Raw genomic sequence first — 7,024 nt, forward strand, 5'->3', positions numbered from 1 at the left:
GCGCTACGAGAATCGTGAATCTATACTTTAGCACAGGCTTACGATTGACAGTCGTAGCGCTACGAACATCGTAACCTCTATACTTTAGCACAGGCTTACGACAGTCGTAGCACTACGAACATAGTAACCCTATCTTTAGCTTACGACAGTTTAGACGATAGTAACCCTATACTTTAGCACAGGCTTAGCAGTGGTAGCGCTACGAACATCATAGTTAACCCTATAACTTTTTTAGCACAGGCTTACGACAGTCGTAGCGCTACGAACATCGTAACCCCTATACTTTTTAGCACAGGCTTTTAGCACGACAGTCGTAGCACTACGAACATCGTAACACCTATACCTTAGCACAGGCTTACGGCAGTCGTAGCGCTACTAGTAACCCCTATCTTTAGCACAGGCTTACGACAGTCTATACTTTTGCACAGGCTTACGACAGTGGTAGGCAGCACAGGCTTACGACAGTGGTAGCGCTACGAACATCGTAACCCCTATACTTTTGCACAGGTTTACGACAGTCCTGCTATCGCTGTGACGACATCACTACGAACATAGCTATACTTTAAGCACAGGCTTACATTGACAGTCGTAGCGCTACGAACATCGTAACTCCTATACTTTAGCACAGGCTTACGACAGACGTAGCGCTACGCACATAGTAACCCCTGTCTTTAGAACAGCTTTACGACAGTCGTAGCGCTACGCACATAGTAACCCCTATACTTTAGCACAGGCTTACGACAGTCGTAGCGCTACGCACATCGTAACCCCTATACTTTAGCATAGGCATAAAACATAAATTCCTGATGCATGTTTCACACAGCGATCGTAGCTCTACGAATATCACAAATACTGAAAAGAAACATTCTTATTGTGTCTTCTGTAAAACACCTGAACAATAACCCTTGACAAAATTGATGGCTGTTACATGTAAGGCAATCAATGTTCAATGCGCCAATGATCATTTACCGGACATACAAACAACATCCTCTCTTCTACTTCAAGTAAAGGAGAGTTGTTAACATTCCTTATTTTTATAAATGTCTGATAATACACTTTTTCCATGTATGACTGGTGTTGGAGTGATCTTTGACAGTTGGGTTATTGAACTGAAGTCGTTTTTTCTTGATAATTTGCCGGACATACATAAAAATCTCTCTTCTACTTTCTGCTACTTAACACAAGCCTTGATAATGAGATCAATTTCTTCCGGCAGGTCCAGTGATGGAGTTTTAATTAATGTCTGATAATAAACTCTTTTAATATATGAATGGTGTGCAGGTTGATTTGTCAGCGAGGTTATTTTACTAAAGTAAGTTATTATTTCCTTCCATATAATTTTGGATCAGTAAATCAGCAGAAACGTAAGTAAGTGGAAAGTAGACCAGACAATGTCCGAACCAGACAATCCAATGATTAAGCATGCGTGCTGTTGTAATCACGTTTTCTTGTGCCAGAATGGCTGCACTCAGTCCATCACGTCGCCTCTTCCGGACAGTGGAAGGAATTTGGGAACAGTTCTAAGCCTCAACTCCTACTTGTTGCCTGAAAAGGAATCACAGAACCATTGTGAAAACAGTCAAGGGTCCTTATAATAATGTCCTGCTTGACTTTGATTTTTCAATCACAAGACATAACTGATATTGCTGGAATATTGCTCAAAGCGGCGAAAAACTAAACTCACTCACTCATTCACTCATGTGGTCAAGAATGTTGGTTGCGTTGACTCTTTTGTGAGAAGTCCTATCACTGCTCTGTTTTGGTATTCGCCAGTATTTCAACAGGGTTCCTCTGATCACACTCCCACTATAACAATGCCTCAAGATGCAAGCTGCTTGAACTGTTGCTATAAAACTTACTCACGAATACTCTTAGTGTGAAAAAACACTATCGACACAACTGTTTTGTAACATTGATACAAGAAATGGGCTTCACACATTGTACCCATGTGGGGAATCGAACCCGGGTCTTCGGCGTGACGAGTGAACGCTTTAACCACTAGACTACCCCACCGCCCTCACGAACGCAAGACTAATGTCACTGGGAAAGATGCCCCTCACTATTACATTCTGACAAAATCGGTTGTTGAGCTTAAGCGTGAAACCTGGATACGAGTAAAGGAATCACTCGCACTGTTCCCTTTAGTTTAAACATATTTTATTCATAATGTGAAAAGGATCGGGGGCAAGTTCTTTCAACTTATTAAACCCCTCTCCGAAGATATTTGCAATAACTAATTACATCACAAGCAATTATAAGAAACAGAGACAGAGAAAGACTGAAAGATAACAGGGGGAAATGCTATAATACAAAATGTGTATAGAGAGAAGACTACTGGAATCGTTTAGATTTGCATATATATTTATGTACATTTTTTAATATAATTTCATTTTTATGATTCGTCAGATCTGCAATGCCGTTTAAAATAACAGATAACGTAATCACAGAATTACTACCACATACATCTTGAATAGCTTTAAGCATGATCTTTCTGTGTTGATTGTATAAAGAACATTCTAAGAAGTAGTGATGAGCATTTTCGCATGGGTTTCCACATGCGCAGGATGGATCAGTGATTAGCCCTACTCTGTACAGATCGTAACTTAATCTACTAGCTTCATGACGTAGTTGAGTATGTATTATGTTAAATTTTCTAATACCGTAAGAAAAATACAGTGGAGCTGAGTTAAATGATGTTATTATGCTGGATTTAAACTTTGAGAGTGAAGTACAATTTCTAAAAGTAAAGGAATCACTCGCACTGTTCCCTTATTTGTATCCCTGAGTATATAACTGGAATATTGTTCAATATCCTCCCACGTTTAACGGGTATACCGTGATATATACTCATTCAAACAAACAAGGAAACAATACTTCATCGCAATGGTTCTTATCTCTTCTCAGATTATTTTTCCCACAGTGCAATTCAATGCTTGCTAAGAATCCTGGACACTCTCATGCGTTGCCTTATTTGTTTTACTTAATATAAAACTCAAATATGTTGAAAGTGGCTTTAAAGCAAACACTTTCTGATTTTGGTGTGTCACTTCAGTGCATTGTGTGTCACTTCTATGGGGAACCTAGGTTAGCGAGTGTCTCAATACTAGCCACCTTGAAGAGAGAGAGAGGACTCCTTTATGTGTAGCGTACTGTATCTTCTCAAAGCCTATTTGTTGGGGCTCGGTGGCAGGGTATTTAAATTACGATTACGCCGCATACGAAATAGACGCACGAACGTTGACCCGGATTATTAAAAAGGTGTGAATAGCTAGCAGACCTGATTACAGGAAGGCAACAAATGTACGAATGGGCTGTTGTGCAGCAAGCAGGTGCATTGACCGATATAGATCAAAGGAGTTGCACCACTAAACGATAAGTAGAGCACTTACGTGCTACGTAAACAAGCCCACGTTGAACTCGGAGTGAGATAGGTCTGACAGGCGAATGATGTGGCGAAAAACAGGCAAGTCGTTGATCAACACTGACAGTAAACATTTCAGTAATAATATACAACTAGAGTCTAAATATTGCTGTGTCACACGTGCACGGTAATAACAACTTCAACAACGACATCGGGGTACAGGCATGGTGCGACTTCGTGAGTGAGTGAGTTTAGTTTTACGCAGCACACCATATAGCAATATTCCTTCTATATGGCGGCGGTATGTAAATGATAGAATCTGGGTCAGGCAACCGTGTGGTCAACAGCATGAGCATCGATCACTACGCAGTTTGGATACGGTGATATGTGTCAACCAAGCCAGCGAGCCTGACCCTCCGATCCCGTCAGTCGCCTCTTACGACAAGCATGGGTTACTGAAGATCAATTCTAAACCGGATCTCCACGGATGTACAGAGTCACGAAGCACCGCCACGACTTCACTTTGTGTCACGACGCACCATTGTTACTTATCATGCGAGCAATTACGTTTCGCTGTGATGAGACTGGCAAGTTCGACACATTGAATGCTGAATTCGATTTCTTTGCGTTGCCTTTCCACTGTAGGGATGGCTAACGTTTATAATTGCTTGTCCTCAGATCTTTTCTTTGACGACAGAGCATTTCGCCATTCACTGGGGAAAGTCAGTCGGTTTAAACCTCACCAAGGGTACACAGTATATAGTTAGCGAGTGAGTGAGTAAGTTTAGTTTTACACTGCTTTTAGCAATATTCCAGCAATATCACGGCGGGGGACACCAGAAATGGGCTTCACATTTTACAGCCATGTGGGGAATCGAACCCGGGTATTCGGCGTGACGAGAGAACTGTGCTTTATTCTGATGAAAGCCGATATTGTGTTTCGACAGCCGATCGCAGAGACGTGGGGAACGTTTTTCCAATGAGTGCATTGTTGAGAGAGACTCGTGGGGTGGTCCAAGCATAGTGGTGTTGGGTGCAGTCTGTCTGAACCAGAGAGTTGGCCCCGTGGTGTTCCAGAATCTCGGTCCACGACGAGGAAATGGCGTGACAGCCCACTCATAAGTCATAAGACCCCACTTTGTATCACATTTTGGGCGTCACAGAGTTCACATCTTCCAGTAAGTCAAAACTCGTGGTCACACTTCCAAAGACAACACGGCATCCAAACCTTACAATGACCTGCACTCAGTCCGGATTTAAGTCCAATAGAACACCTTTGGGACGAGATTCAAAGAAGACTGAATGGCCTCCAAGCAAGGCCGACAACTGTGGCTGTACTCGATCAGGCATTTCGCAGAGTATGGACCCAAGTGCCTATAGCCTTCATCGACCGGCTAATTCATTCCATATACAGACGATGCAACGCCGTCATCGAAGCCCAATGAGCTCACACACAATACTGACTTTTAGGCATCTCAATGATACCATTTTTGGTGATTTTGTTTGTGTGAACTCTAAATGTGATTCCCGAAAATGTGTTGACCATAATTGTCAAGTTTTATCTCAATCCTCCGTTTTGATTGTTAATTAGAGCGAATAAAAGTGTGTGCTTTAAGGAACCTCTCTCGGTGTGACGTTTCTTTTGCGGTTCATTATAGTTACACTGAATGTTGTTTACCTGGAGCAGACCACGAGACTGTGCTTCACACAAGACACAGAATGAATACTACCGAGACGACGTTCCTCATACCGACAGCCTCAATACCCGTTAAACCACCCCATATGCGCATATATTGGTCGCAATGAACACGCTTTATAAAGGAGATATTCCCCCGATGCCCACGGTTTGATCACGTGAGTTGTATAGGGAGGCATGAAGATTGATCGTGGTGTGCTTGGGCAGTTGGACGACAGAATCGCAGTAAGGTTGGTTGTCTAGAGAGCTAGAAGAGAATATTTTAATGCATAGCTTACGATGTATTTTGGTTGAGAAGTATAGTGTCTCTATGTATTTTTGTTCTGAGGGGTGGTGGGGTAGCCTTGTGGTTAAGTCTTTCGCTCGTCACGCCGAAGACCCGGGAGAGAGAGAGAGAGAGAGAGAGAGAGAGAGAGAGAGAGAGAGAGAGAGAGAGAGAGAGAGAGAGAGAGAGAGAGAGAGAGAGAGAGAGAGAGAGATGCCATTGTGAATGATTCGTATTACATGACATCTTGACTGGTATATAATTACATGACATCTTGACTGGTATATATGTACATGACATCTTTACTGGTATACATTTACATGACTTCCTGACTGGTGTATATTTACATGACTTCCTGACTGGTGTATGTTTACATGACTTCTTGACTGGTATGTATTTACATGACTTCTTGACTGGTATATATTTACATTACATCTTGACTGGTGTATATTTACATGACATCTTGACTGGTATATATTTACATGACATCTTGACTGGTATATATTTACATGACATCTTGACTGGTGTATATTTACATGACATCTTGACAGGTGTATATTTACATGATATCGTGAATGGTATATATTGACAACGATATTAAAACATTGTCTAATCCATTGACTGATGTATATTTACAAGACATCGTGACTGGTATATATTGACATTACGTCTGGACTGGTGTATATTTACATGACATCTTGACTGGTATATATTTACATGACATCTTGACTGGTATATATTTACATGACATCTTGAATGGTATATATTTACATAACATCTTGACTAATGTATATTTACATAACATCTTGACTGGTATATATTTACATGACATCTTGACTGGTATATATTTACATGACATCTTGAATGGTATATATTTACATAACATCTTGACTAATGTATATTTACATAACATCTTGACTGGTGTATATTTACATGACATCTTGACTGGTATATATTTACATGACATCTTGACTGGTGTATATTTACATGACATCTTGACTGGTGTATATTTACATGACATCTTGACTGGTATATATTTACATGACATCTTGACTGGTGTATATTTACATAACATCTTGACTGGTGTATATTTACATGACATCTTGACTGGTATATATTTACATGACATCTTGACTGGTGTATATTTACATAACATCTTGACTGGTATATATTTACATGACATCTTGACTAATGTATATTTACATAACATCTTGACTGGTGTATATTTACATGACATCTTGACTGGTGTATATTTACATAACATCTTGACTGGTGTATATTTACATGACATCTTGACTAATGTATATTTACATAACATCTTGACTGGTGTATATTTACATGACATCTTGACTGGTATATATTTACATGACATCTTGACTGGTGTATATTTACATGACATCTTGACTGGTGTATATTTACATGACATCTTGACTGGTATATATTTACATGACATCTTGACTGGTGTATATTTACATAACATCTTGACTGGTATATATTTACATGACATCTTGACTAATGTATATTTACATAACATCTTGACTGGTGTATATTTACATGACATCTTGACTGGTATATATTTACATGACATCTTGACTGGTGTATATTTACATGACATCTTGACTGGTGTATATTTACATGACATCTTGACTGGTATATATTTACATGACATCTTGACTGGTGTATATTTACATAACATCTTGAC

General features: G+C 39.9%; 1 long non-coding RNA gene across 1 annotated transcript; it reads left to right on the forward strand.

Annotated features, from left to right (window-relative positions):
- The first annotated feature begins 449 nt into the window (after positions 1-449).
- LOC124274763 lies at positions 450-1,266 on the forward strand. The gene is made up of 2 exons (XR_006898018.1): positions 450-507; positions 681-1,266. It is a non-coding gene; the product is annotated as an uncharacterized LOC124274763 (long non-coding RNA).
- Positions 1,267-7,024: the final 5,758 nt, after the last annotated feature.

This window comes from Haliotis rubra, unplaced genomic scaffold (genome assembly GCF_003918875.1).
Source record: "Haliotis rubra isolate DU_JTF1 unplaced genomic scaffold, ASM391887v1 Scf194, whole genome shotgun sequence".
NCBI lineage: Eukaryota > Metazoa > Mollusca > Gastropoda > Lepetellida > Haliotidae > Haliotis > Haliotis rubra.